Consider the following 17,822-nt stretch of genomic DNA (forward strand, 5'->3'; position numbering starts at 1 on the left):
GAACAAGGGGATATTGATTAGTTTAAAGTCAGGAAAGATGTGCATCAGGGCTGTATTCCTTCACCATACCTATTCAATCTGTATGCTGAGGAAATAATCTGAAAAGCTGGACTATATGAAGAAGAACGGGGCATCACGATTGGAAAAAGACTCATTAACAACCTCTGTTATGCAGATGACACAACCTTGCTTGCTGAAAGTGAAGAGGACTTGAAGCATTTACTGATGAAGATCGAAGACCACAGTCTTCAGTATGGATTGCACCTCAACATAAAGAAAACAAAAATCCTTACACCTGGACCAATAAGCCACATCATGATAAATGGAGAAAAGATTGAAGTTGTCAAGGATTTCATTTTACTTGCATCCACAATCAATACCCATGGAAGCAGCAGTCGAGAAATCAAAAGACGCATTGCATTGGGCAAATCTGCTGCAAAAAACCTCTTTAAAGTGTTGAAAAGCAAAGATGTCACCTTGAAGACTAAGGTGCACCTGACCCTAGCCATGGTATTTTCAGTCACATCATATGCATGTGAAAGCTAGACAATGAATAAGGAAGACCGAAGAAGCACTGACATCTTTGAATTGTGGTGTTGGGAAGAATACTGAATATACCATGGACTGCCAAAAGAGCAAACAAATCTGACTTGGAAGAAGTACAACCAGAATGCTCCTTAGAAGCAAGGATGGCGAGACTGTGTCTTACATACTTTGGACATGTTATCAGGAGGGATCAGTTCCTGGAGAAGGACATCATGCTATCAGGAGGGACCAGTCCCTGGAGAAGGACATCATGGTTGGTAAAGTAAAGGGTCAGCAGAAAAGAGGAAGAACCTCAATGAGGTGGATTGACACAGTGGCTGCAACAATGGGCTCAAGCATAACAACAATCTTAAGGATGCCGCAGGACCAGGCAGTGTTTCTGTCTGTGGTACATAGGGTGGATATGAGTCAAAACTGACTTGACGGCACCTAAGAACAACAACCTGCCTTCTTATCTTTGCTTTTGGGCAGATTTTGTCCTCTTGATCGCGTATAATTGATTGTTCTAAAGCACATGTTCCTCTTCGGTGTTATTATTTTATGGGCCTGTCTATTGTTTGGCTGAAAGGTAGTCTCTGGAAATGGCTTCAGTTCCAGGTGAGAAGGGTGATTTAGGGTCATAGTCTCGGGGGTTCTTCCAGTCTCAGTCAGATTAGTAAGTCTGGTCTTTTTTGTGAATTTGATTTTTTGTTCTACATTTTTCTCCTGCTCTGTCTGGGACCATACGTTGTGATTCTAGTCAGAGTGGTCAGTAGTAGTAGCCAGGCACCATCTAATTCTGGTCTCGAGGTCATGTAGGCTGTGGTGCATGTGGTCTCTTAGTCCTTTGGACTAACTGCTCCCTTGAGTCTTTGGTTTTCTTTCTCTCTCCTTTGCTCCAAACAGGAAGAGACCAATAGTGTATCTTAAATGGCCACTAGGAAGCTTTTAAGACGCTACTTATCAAAGTAGGGTGCAGAACACTGTCTTTATGAACTATGTTGTGCCAATTGACATAGATGTTCCCCAAGTCTATGGTCCTTCCTTCACCTTCAAGCCTAGGAACTTTGTCCAATGAGGTGTTTGGCTATGTTTAAGAAGTTTCCGTGACTGTGCCTCTTGTGTGCTCTATTGCCTATATCAATCTACATGCAACATATGCACAACCAAATCTATATCTGCAGGTGGGTGTGCTCCCTTAGACCCTCACTCACCTCTTCAGCATACCTATCTACCTAGGTATCCATTTGCAGATTATCATTTGTTAATACTATTGCTGCAGGATTGTCTATGTTATAGTAATTACCATAATTGCCCTTTATTCTTGTCTTCCTCTCAGTGTCTGCCTTTGCCTTGGTCATGTTGTGCTTACTTCCCCCCTATTGTGTATTGCCTTTCCCTTCACCAGTATTAACATGTGTCTTCTATCTAGCTAGTAATTTTTCCCTCCCTTCCCCTCTCATACCTATAAACCATCAAAGAACATTTTTTTCTGTGTGTAAACCTTTTCTTGTTTTTTTTCTTTTAAATAGTGGTCTCATACAATATTTGTCCTTTTGTAACTGACTTATTTCACTCAGCATAACATCCTCCAAATTCATCCATGTTGTGAGATGTTTCACGGAGTTGTTATTCTTTATCATTGCATAGTATTCCATTGTGTGTATGTACCACAATTTGTTTATCCATTCATTCTTTGATGGACAGTTAGGTTATTTCCTTCTTTATGGTATTGTGAATAATGCTGCAATGAACATGGGTGTGCAAATGTCTATTTGTATCACAGCTCTTATTTCTTCAGGGTATATACGTAGGAGTGGGATTGTTGGGTCATACGGTATTTCTATTTCTAGCTTTTTAAGGAGTGCCTTACCATTTTCCAGAGTCCTGGTGGCACAGTGGTTAAGAGCTTGGCTGCTAACCAAAAGGTCTATAGTTCGAGTCCACCAGCTGCTTCTTGGAAACCCTATGGGGCAGTTCTACTCTGTCCTGTAGGGTCACTATGAGTCAGAATTGACTTGAAGACAACAGATTTGGTTTGGTTTTCTACGGTTTTCCATAGTGGTTGTACCATTTTAAATTACCACCAGCAGTGTATAACTGTTCCAATCTCCCCTCAACCTCACTAACATTTTTTATTTTCTGTTTTTTTAATTAGCATCATTATCATCTCGGTGAGATGGTATCTCATCGTACTTTTGATTTGCATCTCTCTAATGGCTAATGATTCAAGCATTTCTTCATGTGTTTGTTAGTCTCTGAATGTCTTCTTTGGTGAAGTCTCTGTTCATATCCTTTGCCCATTTTTTAATTGGATTGTTCATCTTTCTGTTGTTGAGATATTGAAGTTTTTTATGAATTTTAGAGATAAGACCCTTGTCGAGTATTTTGTAGCCAAATTTTTTTTTCCCAGTCTGTAGGTTCTTTTCTTATCCTTTAGGAGAAGCCTTTTGGTGAGCATAAGTGTTTAATTTTTAAGAGGTCCCATTTATCTAGTTTATCTTCTGCCATTTGTATATCTTTAGCTATGTTTGGTATTCTATTTATGCCATATATTAGGGCCCCTAACATTGTCCCTATTTTTTCTTCCATGATCTTCATAGTTTTAGGTTTTCTATTTAGGTCTTTGATTCATTTTGAGTTAGCTTTTGTGTGTGGCGTGAGGTATGAGTCTTGTTTCATTTTCCTACAGATGGACATCCAATTTTGCCAGCATCATTTGTTAAAGAGACTGTCTCTTCCCCATTTAATGGACTTTGGCCCTTTGTCAAAGATCAGCTGTCCACAGGTGAATGGATTTACTTCTGGGTTCTCAATTCTGTTCCATTTGTTTATGTGTCTGCCATTGTATCAGTACCAGGCTGTTTTGACTACTGTGGCTATATAGTAGGTTTTGAGACCAGGTAGTGTGAGGCCTCCTACCTTGTTCCTCTTCTTCAATAATGCTTTAATTATCCAGGACCTCTTTCCTTTCCATGTAAAGTTTGTGATTAGTTTTTCATCTCATTAAAGAATGCTGTTGGAATTTGGACTGGGATTACATTATACCTATAGATCACTTTGGGTAGTACTGACATTTTCACAATATTAAGTCTTCTTATCCATGAGCATGGCCAATGTTCTTACCTGCCCTTCCTGGTGGCCAAACCATGAGATCACGGGGTCTGCCAGGGGCCACAGCCTGGGCCCTGCCCCATCAGCATTACATTTCAGCCCAGTACTTCCCTTAATGCCATCCCAGACACTAGTGCTCTCAGTTTTGTTACAGCAAAAAAGGACCACAAGAACAGTACAGTGTACATGTAAACATGGGGTAAGGTCTCCCAACCATCCTTTTTGGAAAAGCTGTCATTTAGTCTCAGATTTTTATTATGATTACTACTTTAGTATAAAAATAATCTTTCCATAATATAAAGGATAATAGATGAGTTTGGCTTTTTTTTTAACTTACAAAAGCAATGTGAAATGATAAAGTATTCAAATAGTTCACAAGAGTATAATGTCGTAAAGTAGAAGTCTGACGTGGAAGTATAATATGGTACAATCACTTTAGAAAGACATTTGGCAGTGTATACTAAAACTGAATATACAGAATGAAACCAGCGCCACTGAATAATTTGCATAGAAATTGTTGAATGGCAACCTAAACGTCTGTGTAAACCTTCACCAAAAACACAATATTATTTAAAAAACAAAAAACTGAATATACATACATTCTCCAAGACCCAGCAATTCCACTCTGATGTACAGACCCAACAAAAATATATTCACCCAAAGACATGTATTAGAAGGTTCACAGCAGCACCATTCATAATAGCTGAAAAATAAAAACAGCCCAAAGTCCATCAACATAGAACGGACAGAAACAGAGGCTCAGACAACAAAATGAATCAACTACAGGTATGTGCGACAACATGAATGAACCATCATAAAACATAAGACTGGATAACAGAAACCAGATACAAGAAAGGACACACATATGACTCCACTGATAAGAAGTTCACAAACACAAAACTAAGTTAGGTGAAAGAAGTTTAGACACCAGTCACCTTTTGGGGAGAGTGACCAGAAGGGGGCAAAAGAGGCTTAAAGGGTGCCCCCTCAAATATCTGCCTTCAGTCCCCCAGAGCCCCAGTGCCAGGCAGCAGCCCAAGTTCACACATAGAGCAGGCTCCTTTGTGGGGAGGCCGGAATGTGCCTGTGAGAAAGAAAAGATTGCTTAGAAACCAGCACTGCCTCCATGACGACATCCCCACTGAGGAGTCCTGGGCTGTGACATGCTCAGTCAGTGGTGGGGGGGGAAGGGGAGAATGGAATCTAGGCCTGCTTCAGCTCCAGGTCCCAGGGGCCATGAGATCCCCACAGTGGCTCTGTCTTTTACCTCCAGCTTTGCAAACTCTTCTGGGACATCTTGCTTTGCCTTAGGCTAGAAGGACCAGGAAGGATATGTGGCAAAGGTTAAATCATGTCAAACAGAGAGCAAGAGTTAAATAAGCTGTAGTTCTCTCACTCTATGGGTTATTTACTCAGCTGTGCAAAATGACTTATAACAGAGTTTTAAAATTATCTAGGGACATTCTTATGCTATGAGGTAAAACAAAATAAGCAGAATATAAAACGCATATACCGTACATGTATAATGCGTATATATTTAAATATGCACAGAAAAAAAGGCTGGAAGGAAATGAGCTTTCCCAATGATTGGAATTACCAGTAACTTGTTTTCTTTGTCTATTTTTCTGTAGGCCCAAGTTTTCTCTTAACACATATTAATTTCAAGAGTCTGCTGGTACACTTCCACTATTAATCGTTTCCAAACATTTGTAGCATAGTATCTGGGCTGTCCACCTATTCTTAGAGGGGAGAGTGCCAAGAATCAGGGGAAAGCCAATAGTCACGTACTACTGGTATACATGCCTCCCACTCAGGGCACATATTCCAGTTGCATCAGAGGGCCTGGCCCCATCAGCTCTAACCCATATTCAGCTGGATGCAGAACACCATCAAGGAAGTTGAACTCAGGCAGGCAAGAACAAGCTTCAAACCCAACTCTGCCTGAGACACCCAGCTAAGTGCTTTCCTATCCAAATCCTCTCAAAATCGTCTGCACGATGGATATTACTGCCCTATTCTGACAGCTCAGGAAAAGAGAGGCTGCCAGGGGTTGAAAGAGGTAAGTATACAATGCCCTATAAACAAAAAGCAGCTGGAGTTCAGATAGTGAAGGCAAGTCAGTGATTAAGCTCGTGGGATCTGGAATCCAAAAGACTTTGTTTCAAATTCATGTAATGCCACTTACCTGACCATACAAATGGTGTGAGCAAATGCAAGCTTAGTTTCCTCCAGCACTTCAAATCAGTTTGGTTTGGTCTGAAGCCCTGGTTTCCTCAAGTGGAAAATGGGAATAATAATACCTATCTCACAGGGTTATTGGAAAGATTAAATGGGTTAATTTTTTTGCACAGCACATTGTACCTGGCCCAGTGAAGGCCTTCAATAAAAGGTGCCTTTAGCCTACTCACAATTCACCTAGGTTTTCTGACTCCAGCCTTGGTCTCTTTTTGCACCACAGAGAAATACCTCTCCACCTGGGTAAGGATTTAGCTATATGCTTTACCTGAGGGATTGAAACCCAAGGGAGAGAAGATAAAGAAGACCAAAGGGCATAAGAGGGAGCTGACTCAGTCTGTATTTGGAAAGAGCTGCTTTGTAGGGGTGCTCCGTGCTTTACTGGGGGAGGCAGACGATGGAGGTCTCATGAACAAGCTGACTTGCCCAGAGAAACTTGCTGGGGTACCTGTAGGAACATGAGCAGCCTTCTCTGAGTCACAGAGAGGTTGGTAAGCAGTAAGCCCTGGGGCAGATCATTAGTGTAACTTCCTCCCAGTTCCTTCCTGGCACCACCAGCAATAAAATTCATCCGAAACCAGGTCTCATCATCACTCATCCCACTCAGTAAACTGATTTCTGTTCCTGACTGCAGCCGAGCTCCACAGGGCCACAGATCATGGCCAAGTCATGGGTGCATGAATGGGCTTGTGCCTAACTCTTTCCTGGGGCAAGCTGATCAGCTCTGATGAGCACATGGGGCAATAGTTCAGACCTTGAGCTGAAAACAGAGTTGAGCTCCTGGGGTACCAGAGCTCTTGAAAAAGGAAAGCTTTTTAAAAATGACTTGTAAGAACTGATGGATACTAGGCTGAGAACTCATTCCTGTTGTGTTCCAGGTCTGCTCTTAGGTTAGAATTGCCTAAACACCTCCAAATTTGCAAGGGAGCACCCTTGAGGGCCAGGAGTATGTCTTTTCAGCCATGACATGGAGATGCTGCTATATGGCCCCAATGGCCAAACTTATTGGATGTTCTGGCGAAATAAAACCACTCATCTCTCTGGGGACAAAATATCTATAAAGGGATTCAAGTGGTTAATCTCAGCCAGCTTCTCTGTTGATCTCTGGGCATTGACTAGAAAGGAAAAGTAATATTAGTTTGAAGATGTGGCCAAAAGGCAACGTGGGGTATGGAGGGACAGGGAGAGACTGTCAAGGAAGTTTCCATCCTAGCTTGATTTAGGGACCTATCTAGCTTATAAAGCAAGCAAACTTGTCTTTAGAGCTATCACTACCTTCTGTTAAGGAGCTGGGGTAAGGAGGCAAAGGCAGAATTACGTAGAATTGACTTGATTCTGGCATTTCCTGAGTAACACTACATATAGGAGAAAAGCTCACTTACTAAGAAACACAAATTAAAAGGCAAGTGCTGTGGAATACTTAGGAAATTGTGCTGCACTATACTGCTGGAGGGTAGGTACAGTGTAAATTGGCAAGACCTTTCTAGCAATTAATAAACAAGCCTTTGACCTAGTCATTGTGCCAGGAAATCATCCCAGATGTGACAAAACCATACCTGCAAGAAGACGGTCATGACTGTTGCTTAAACTAAAAAAAAAAAAAAAAAAGCTCAACAACCTAACTTTTTAAAAAATTTAATTTTCTTATTGTAAAAAATATACACAAAACAACACTTGCCAGTTCAACATTTTTTACGTGTATAATTCAGTGACACCAATTACATTAAACACGTTGTGCAACCATCACCAGTATCCATGGCTAATCAACAATCTAACTTTCAATGGAATGCTTAATTATGCTGTGCTACAGTCATTCAAATGGCTAACTACAGCCTTTAAATGTCCTAAAAGAAAACCTACCAAGGAAAAACCATGGCATATTAAGCAGGAAAAAAGTCATAAAACAGACATTTATAGCATAAGCCTGACAATTAAAACATAAAATATTAATATTTTTATACTTGTACAGAGACAGACACACAGAGTTCAGCCTCCATACCCGGAAGGCAGTCTGGCTCTACCCTGCCACCAACTATCTTCCAGGCAAAGGAAGACCAAGATGGTGCCCAGTGAGCAGGACCTGATCTGAGAAGACAAATGGGGAGAGGTTGCAGGGCAGCAAGGTATAGTGGCATAAGCTTATGAGGAGCCTGCTTAGGAGACAGGCATGCCAGGGGACCCACGCAAGGCTGATTGATTCCATTCAGGAGCTGCCCCCGGGCATGCCAGGAGGCCCACTCCTTCAGCAAACAAAACAGCCCAGGCTGCCCAATGAGCTCCCGCCATACTTTTCTTCACCAGACCTGAGAACATAGCAAGTGACTCGCAACCACAGGGGTCTTGGTGATGCTTCATCACCACAAGGTCACCATCTTCAGGGACACTAAGGAGTCAAGTACCGTGCTGGAACTGAAGCACTTGGTGGAAGGCATTCACAACTGGTCACTGGCACAATAGTGGCTTTATAAAGACAACTAGCTCCTGGAGGACATGACCCTGGTGGAGCGTGATTTCTCCTGGCAGACGGCCCCCGTCCATGCTCTGCTCAACCTGGTCCTGGATCTTCCTACAGATGGGGGTGATTGACATTTGAGTCTGTCAGCATGGAGCCCTTCTCTGACCCACCAAAGTAGAAGATGAAGCTAGATTACTGGATAAGCAATGAAGTCCAGGCCCTCCGCTCAGATCAGATAACCTTGACAAAGACTTGGGTGGAAAGATAGGGAAATGGACTTGGAAGATCTATTTAAAATTTGAATTTTTTCATTTGAAAAAAGTCAAAGGTTCTTTATGGGTAGTTGCCCAACTAAGTGTTGTTAATCTTCCAATTTTTTCATAGTAAACACGTATGTGATTTGCAAGCAAAATGCAATGTTGTGATTTTTCCCCCTCTGACTAGAAAAGTTATACCCCATATTGCTGAAGAAGGAGAAAGCAATTTTTTCTAAGGGAGTTTTTCCTCTCAGAAAGCTCTCTGGAAGGAGATAGTTTACTCGGGTTCCTCCTTACCATTGGGAGCTGGGTCCTTTCTTATTATCTCCTGAGAGAAACCCAAGCTGAGCCCCACTTCATAGCACTCTGGGAGTTTGAAACATGGCTGTCAATTGTAACATCTTGGCATGAGGTATGCTGCCTGACTCTTGGATTCCCACCCTCAAGCCTCAGAGACCACCACAGAGAGCCTAGTGATCAACCTGGGAGATCTGGGATAGTAGTTAAGGGACTAGTGAGTGAAAGTGGTTCACATTGGCCCTGCAGCCTTGGGCAAGTCACTTAATCTTTAAGTTGTTTAACAGTAAGCACTCAATACTCAATAAATGTACATACTCATTGCCAAGTTGATTCTGACTTAAGTGACCCTACAGGATGGAGAAGAACTACCCCATAGGGTTCTAAGGAGCGGCTGGTGGATTCAGACTGATGACAGGTTAGCAGCTGAGCTCTTAACCACTGTGCCACCAGAGGTCCCAATAAATACAGGCCCTTATTAACTTCCAGTCTCTAAAATAGGAGCATAAACACACTTGGCTATCATTATGGATGGTTAAGATCAAACAAGGTATACGAAAAGTATTTTTAAAAGCACAAGGAAGTATTAAAAATCAGAGGCAGTAACTAAAAAAAACCCAAAAAGACAGGAAAGTGAAGGTCATTCAGAATCCTGATAACAGCAGCAATCTAAAGAAAAAACTGGATCAACTGCATACAAGGAAGTATTGAAATTCAAAATGTTATGCTTCTTTCATTCAAGTTTCATCAGTTCATTCCTGTCTATACATTCAACTCTTCACAACAGTCTTGTCACAGAGCAACACACGTAACTGACAGAATCACCTGAAAAACTTTTCTTAAAAATCCAGATTACCTGGCTCCAGCTCACCCATCACTCCTACTGAATCAATTTCTGGAGGCAGAGCTTGGGAAGGAAGTTTGTTGTTTTTTTAAAACTCTCGATCCTTTAATTTATATCCTGTGAGTAGGTAAATTGGTATGCTTTTTTGAGGGTACTTTAGAGCACATATCAGAATTTCAAATCTCCAGATCTTTCTTCTGACCATATCTCCATTTGGATGCTTTAAAGTTACCTTAAATCTAATATATCCAGGTCCAAACTCATGATCTTCTTCACCCTTAGCCCAAATATGGTCCTTTTCCAGAGTCTCTCTCCCAGGAAATAACATATCATGCACTCAGCTGCTTAAGGCCAAAATCTGGGCATCAGAAACATCCCAGAGACTCAAGCCTGAATGTCTGGGCTCAAATTCCAGTTCCACCACTGACTTTGGTCAAATTAGTTAACCTCTCTGGGCCTGTTTCTTCATCTATAAAATGAGGGTGATGATAAAATTATCAACTTCATTCCTTAAAAACCTAGAAATAGAAATACCATGTGATCCAGCAATCTCACTCCTAGGAATATATCCTAGAAAAATAAGAGCCATCATACAAATAGACACATGCACACCCATGTTCATTGCAGCATTATTCACAATAGCAAAAAGATGGAAACAACCTAAGTGCCCATCAACAGATGAATGAATAAACAAACTATGGTACATATACACAGTGGAACACTATGCAAAGATAAAGAACAATGATGAATCTGCGAAACATCTCACGACATGAAACAATCTGGAGGGCATTATGCTGAGTGAAATAAGTCAGTCACAAAAGGACAAATACTGTATGAGACCACTATTATAAAAACTCATGAAAAGGTTTACACACAGAAAGAAACAATCTTTGATGGTTACGAGGAAGGGAAGGGGTGAGAAAGGAAAAATACTAACTAGACAATAGACCAGTGGTAATTTTGGTGAAGGGTAAGACAGTACACAATACTGGGGAAGCCAGCACTACTTGCCCAAGACAACGTCAGAGAAGCTTCATAGACACATCCAAACCCCCAAAAGGACCGAGTTACTGGACTGAGGGCTGGGGACCATGGTCTTCAGGGACATCTAACTCAATTGGAATAACACAGTTTATGAAGAAACTGTTCTATATCCTACTTTGATGGGTAGCATCTGGGATCTTAAAAGTTTGCAAGCAGTCATCTAAGATACATTTACTGGTCCCACCCTGTCTGAAGCAAAGAAGAATGAAGAAAACCAAAGATACAAGGGAAAGATCAGTCCAAAGGACTAACGGACCACAACTACCACAGCCTCCACCAGACTGAATATAGCACAACTAGATGGTGCCCAGCTACCACCACCAACTGCAGGGTCACAATAAAGGGTCCCGGGCAGAGCTGGCAAAAAATGTAGAACAAAATTCAAACTCACAAAAAAACACCAGACTTACTAGTCTGACAGAGACTGGAGAAACCCCAAGAATATGGCACCCTTTTAACTCAGTACTGAAGTCCACCCTTTAGCCAAAGATTCAAAAAAAAAAAAAAACCCATTGCCCTCGAGTTGATTCCAACTCATAGTGACCCTATAGGACACAGTAGAATTGCCCCACAGAGTTTCCAAAGAGCGCATGGGGGATTCAAACTGCTGACCCTCTGGTTAGCAGCCATAGCACTTAACCACTACACCACCAGGGTTTCCAGCCAAAGATTAGACAGGCCTATAAGATAAACAATAACACACATAGTTCAACCATGTATATGGGGACTAAATGGGCACACAGGCCCAAAAGCAAAGACAAGTAGGCAGGAAGGGATAGGAAAACTGGGCAAATGGAAATGGGGAACCCAAGGTCAAGAAGGGGAGAATGTTGTCACATCGTTGGTTGGTAACCAATGTTACAAAATAATTTGTGTATTAATTGTTTAACGAGAAACTAATTTGCTCTGTAAACTTTCACCTAAAGCACAATAAAGAATAAAAAACTATCTCAGTTAACAGTTAATACTTACCCAGCATCCTCCTCCTCCTTGACCGTTTCTCCCTCAGACCTCCCTTCCCAACCAATTACCAAGACTCATGCCTCCATCACTACCCCTACACTACCTTAGTACATACTACACCATCCTTATCCTAAATGAATGCAAAACTCTGCATTTAAAAAAGTGGACTCTTATTAAAATGCAAGAACACAGTACATTTGAGGAAATTGAATAAGGCCACTTCCTTGTTTGAAACTCAGCAATGATGTGCCCTTGTTCTTAGGATAAAAAACAAAATCTTTAGTGTGCCCAGCCCCAGCCCCCACTCTCCAGTCACATTGGTCCTCTTAAACATATTAGGATGCCCTCCTGACAACAGGGCCTTTGCACATGCTACTGTCTGTCTAGAACAGTGTCTCCTCCCGTTCCTACTCCAACTTTGTCTAGCTACCTCCTAATATCTTTCAGATACAGTGCAGAAGTTACTTTCTCAGGGAAAATATCCCTCAACTCTCCCAAACTAGATCAGTTTCCTATGTTAAAAACTCTCTTGGCTCTGGGTAACTTTCTTTCATAAAGCTTATTAGAATTTGTAATTATATAATTACTTGTAATTATCTAATTGCCTTTTCTCCAACTAGTCTGTATAACGCACAAAGGCAAAGTCTGTTAGAATTCACTCATCACTGTATCCCCACACCTAGCACAGTGACTGGTACAAAGAAGGTGTTCAATAATTGTCAAAAAATCAAGTGAATTTGACCTAGCAATTCCACTTCTAAGAATCCTTCTTAAAGAAATATGCACACAAAATATTTCAGTGATGACAATACTACAGCCACTAAATCTAATATTTATTCACTTTCTATATGCTGTTTGGAAACTCTGGTGGCATAGTGGTTAAATATTACGGATGCCAACCAAGAGGTCAGCAGTTCGAATCCGCCAGGCACTCCTTGGATACTCTGTGGGGCAGTTCTACTCTGTTCTACAGGGTTCCTACGAGTCGGAATCAGTTCGACGGCAGCGGGTTTGGTTTTGGTTTTTTATATGCTGTTTCATGCACTAACTCATTTAGTCTTCATTAGAGCCCTATGCAATCCCCCTTATTATCTCTATTTTACAGATGAGGAAACTGAGGCACAGAGGTTAAGTAACTTGCTAAAGGTTTCACAGCTAGTATGTGACAAACAGATTCAAACTCAGGCAGAGTGTTCTGGAATACCTACATTATACTACAGTTATATTTTAGGCAAACTTTAATTGTAGAAATTTGACATTGTGCCATAGATATTAAAGTCTCATTTTGTATGCAAAGTCTGAAAAAAAGCAAACCCTCCAAATTAAAGAAAAATTGTGGAGCTACATAATTTCAAAGGTAGAGTGATTAGTTAATTATAAGCTTCCCAGCCTCCCCCAGATGCCCATAAATACATACACTTCAGATGTGTTCAATGAGAACACAAGTCTTGAATCATGGGAGTTATAAATTATTTGAAGTCTTCAAGAATACATCCTTTACATCAATGCAAAATGCCTTGTACAAAGCTGTTTATTTTAACATTATTTCAGTTTAAGAAAAAAAACACTTAAGCCTCTATTGGGGGAAAATATAAGAACAGAAATGAGTGTCCACTTTAAGAATGCAAATCAACTTTTACTCACGAAAATGTTTGCTAACTAGATTTTGAAATCTAAAGAAAATTTCTAGGGAAAAAAATGCATTTTTGCTTTGACTGAACGTCACATTCTCAAGCTCTCAACATTTAAGGAAGATAATGCAGGTGCTAATAAATTTGATAGTTTACTTCTAAAATCTTTTGATTTTTGGTGGTTTAAATGCTTCAAAATAGATTACTAAGTCATCAAACAATGGTTAGTGTGAAAAATTATGGTTTTTAAATAGTATAACTTCAGTATGCTCATTGCACACTTTGTCTTGAAGGCATTATTAAAACATAAAGGCAATTTATCTGGATGGGGTTAAGATGAACAATTTGCTCAATCATCTTCCTATAGCAGTCTTTCCTAATAAGGTGATTTCTGATAATTAGATTTCTAAAAATCCAAACACTTAACAGTTTTTATGTTAACTCCCCACCACCACATCTGTAAAATATAAAACTAGGGGAGTGACTAAATCATGGTACATCCACCACATGGAAGACTATGGAGCTGTTAAAAACAAGATCGATGTGTATTTCATCTGGAATGATGCCTATGATTAAATAAATTAAAAAGGCAAGTTGCAGAATAATGTTTGTATGTGTGATATAGTCCAATATTCTTGTGTTTAAAAAATCTATCATGCATACGTAAGTTTCTTGTACAGAAAAAGGTCTACGAGGATTCACATTAACCTTAACTATGCTTACCCTTAGGGAGTAGAACTGGTAAGAGGACTTTCATTTGTTTATCTCTGAACTGCTTCCCTTGAGAGGCAGTAGAGTTTAGTGAATCAAGTTCAACCTGTCTAGATATGATTCCAAGCTCTGCTACTTAGTAGCTGTGTGATTTTGGGCAAGTTACTTAACCTCTTTGGCTTTAGTGTCCTCATCTGCAAATTGGCGATGGTACCTACCTCACAGGGATATTATAGGGGATTAAATGAGTTAATACCTGTAAAATGCTAAGAACTGTACCTGTTGTATGGTATAGTAAGTGCCATATATTTTTATTGAAAAAAAAAAAATTGTCTGTACCATAAGCATATATTTATGTATTAATTTAAAATCCCAACCAGTCAGCCCTACATAAACGATATAAAAATAGTGTATGTGGGGGGAAGGGGTGATAAAAATAAAAGGCTCCCAGGAAATTTTGATAATCAGCCAAGCTTGCAAACTACTGACTCAGAGGCCAAAGGTAGGGGTAAACCAATCGGAGTGTGGTTGAGCCCCAGTTGGGGAATGCAGAATTCTAGAAGTAGAAAAGAGACCACAAAAAAAAAAAGGCAGGTCTTGAAGCCCTGGTGGGAAGTTCCAACAGAAGCAGACTCCACAGGGAGAGGGCAGGGTGTGGGCCTGGTGTCTTGTTCTGGCTTGTGTGTGGGGAGCCCACAAGTAGCTGTTTTTCCCCCTGCTTGAAGCTTCAACAAGATGGGGCTCGTAGTGAGAAGGCAGCTCAGGAGGCACCTAGCCTTAAGCAAGGCACCCAGGATGGTAGTAGGTCCCCACTCCTGCCTTCTAACTCCCCAACTGGTCCACCTCCTCACAGTTCTGAGGCCACAGAGAAACTTCCTACACACAATAGACTTAGGAGTTGGGACTTCAGGAGTAACTTGCCTCAGGCAACACAGTTTGGGATGAGAAAACAGGCCTAGAGTCCCACTTCCCTTTGCCTGTTCCTAGATTTACAGCATCAGACCTACCCCCACTGCTGGGTTTGACAAGAGTTTGAACCTCTAAACGGACCTGCGTGATCTTGGGCAAACCACTTCTCTGGACGTAGTTCCTGCTTTTCTATAAAATGATGGGATGGGGCTGGGGGATATGTTGTAGTCCCCAAATTTTTGAGAGGAATCTTCTCAGAAAAATGCACACGTACTCTTGTACACAATTCTAAGGGATCAAAAACTTCTTAAGTTAATGTGAGGCCCAAAAGTCAGAACTTATGGACAAAATGAACCCTCTACTTCTCCTGGTCCACAGCACAAGTTTTCAAGGCTTCTTGGTAATAGAGATATAACTTCAAACTAATCTTACACTGTCCTAAACAAGCACAAGTGGGGTTACTGAGACTGAGAGGAAAGAGGAAGGCCTGGGATTTTATCTCCTCAACGCCCCATCTCCCCACTTAACCTATGACATGCCTCAGAGTCCTAGGAGAAAACAGATCTTTCCTCCTTAGGGTGGTTATGACAGGGAGGCATCCCACTAGTCTTCCCCATTGAATCAGGCCCTCCACATCCTGGCTGGGTGTCCCTGGCTCTGCACCCTCTTTCAGACATTAGGGACAGAGCCATAGATGCATTCAACGATAAGGTAAAAGGAGAAAGAAAAGTATTTATATGACTTTCTTTCTCAGGGTGAAGTGTTTTGGCTCACCTCAGGCAAGCAAGCAGCAGGACCCCAGAACCCCGAAGTTCAGCTGGGCCATGGCAGCTGCAGCCTAAAGGAGATTTTGTCAGCCTAAAGGATTTGTGGACCACTGATACTCTAAGTAACACAGAACCACAAGGGTTCCAGGATTTGGTTCTGTGTGTGTGTGTGTATATCCATCTCTATTCAGAGCACAGGGTGGGGGGAGGTCCTTACTGCAGGAAGGAAGGTGGGGGTGGGGTACAGAGACGCAGAAGATGAATGGCTAAGAACTGTCAATGTGAGTGGCTTTCAGGCCTGATGTCTGAACCCTCCCTATTTCCCCACATCCTAAACTGAGGCCAGCCTTGCTCTTTCAGCTGATGGCTCTCCCCCCATTCCAGCTCCTGGTGATTAACAGAGACCTGTCTGGAGGGTACAGGAATGCAAAGCTCTTGAGCCAGAAGTTAACTATTTCCAATCTTCCTCTAGCTCGGCCAGGACTAGAGGACTCAAACCTTTCCCTCCCCGACCCTGCACTCCCAAACAGTTAATACCTTAGACTCAGGAGATCAAATCTAGGTACAAATACTGACTCTACCACTTACTAGCTGGGTGACCTTGGACAAGTTACAAACCTAAGTTCCCTATCTGGTTAAATGGGGCCAGTTCCACCGACCTCATGGGGCTTCTATGAGGATTAAAGGGGCTTATTACATAAAGTACTTAATGCAGTTTCTAGAACTCAGTAAGCTCTCAAGAAATAGTATTCAGGATTTTTTTTAAAAAAGCCCTTCCTTGCTAGCCCTGCTGCCTGGGTTGGCAATGCCAAGTGACTAAACGAACTGAGGAAGACAATGCTCTTCGGTCAGGACAAAGTCAGGAAGGGGAGTCTAGAAGGGATGCTAGAGATGGGAATGTTCTCATTCCAGGGAAGACCCAAAGCTTCAGAGATGCTGGTCTCCATGAAGGTACAACTGGGGCTTCATCCACATACCCAGCCTTCCCCAAACACCTTGTTGCCTCTGTTATGGAATAACACAAATTCCAAGTAGGGCTACAGCCTGCCTACTTCTCCTTTTGCCTCTCCCCACCTTGTACACCACGATCCAGCAAAAGCAAACGTATTTATGTTCCTGGAACCCATCATGCCATTCCTGCTGCCGGAAACACAGAACTCTCCTCACCAACTCTCGTGCCTCAACCCCTTTGCCTAACTCTTCCTCAGCCTCTGGTTTGGACATCTCTTCCTCCAGGTCCCTCCAAGAACACAGCAGCAACCATTTCTATGTGACCCCATATTTTTCCTTCTCTACCTCCCACCCTATCACATACCATATATTGTACTTATTTTGTCTGTCTCCTTCCACCAGAAGGTAAAACTCTAAGAGGGCTGGGATTGTTGCATGTTTTGCTCACTGCTGTACCCCCAGAACCTACAACAGTACTTGGCACTTAGTAAGTGCTAATAAATATTTGCTGAATCAAGGATTCAACGTTTCTTGAGCCTCCCTATGTCTACAATGATAGAGGAAATACTAACGCCAAGAGAAGTTGGACTCAGCAACCTTGGCCAAATGAGGAGGCTGCTGCCCACCCACACACCGGCTAGAATAAAAATCTCCACACAGGAAGAAGTTCTCACCCAAGAAATTCAAGACCCTTACCAAATTCCCTTTCTACCTTGGGGTGAAGTAGCAAGCACTGGCGCAAGGGCAGATAAAGGGAAGGTTTTCTCTCCCATAATATAAGTGTATAATAAAGACTTGCTGGCTCTCAGAGTAGGCCCAGCTGAGATGCAAGAATCCAGGAGGGGTAGATCTCGTAAGGAGGTTGAAGGGGGGTGAGGGGTGGTAGAATTCAGAAGAGACTCAGCTACTTCAGGACTTCCAGTACAGAACCACAGTACTGAGAGCCTCAGTTAACTGTCAAGTTAGCCCAGCAATTGCACTCCCAGGTAAATACCTAAAGACACACGTACATAAGTTCACCAAAAGACTGTACAAGAATGTTCACAGCAGCACTATTCATAATAGCCAAAAAAAAATGGGCTACTCAAATGCCCATCAACAGAACAGTGGTATAGTCAC

The sequence above is a fragment of the Loxodonta africana genome, chromosome 21, assembly GCF_030014295.1.
Source record: "Loxodonta africana isolate mLoxAfr1 chromosome 21, mLoxAfr1.hap2, whole genome shotgun sequence".
Taxonomy (NCBI): domain Eukaryota; kingdom Metazoa; phylum Chordata; class Mammalia; order Proboscidea; family Elephantidae; genus Loxodonta; species Loxodonta africana.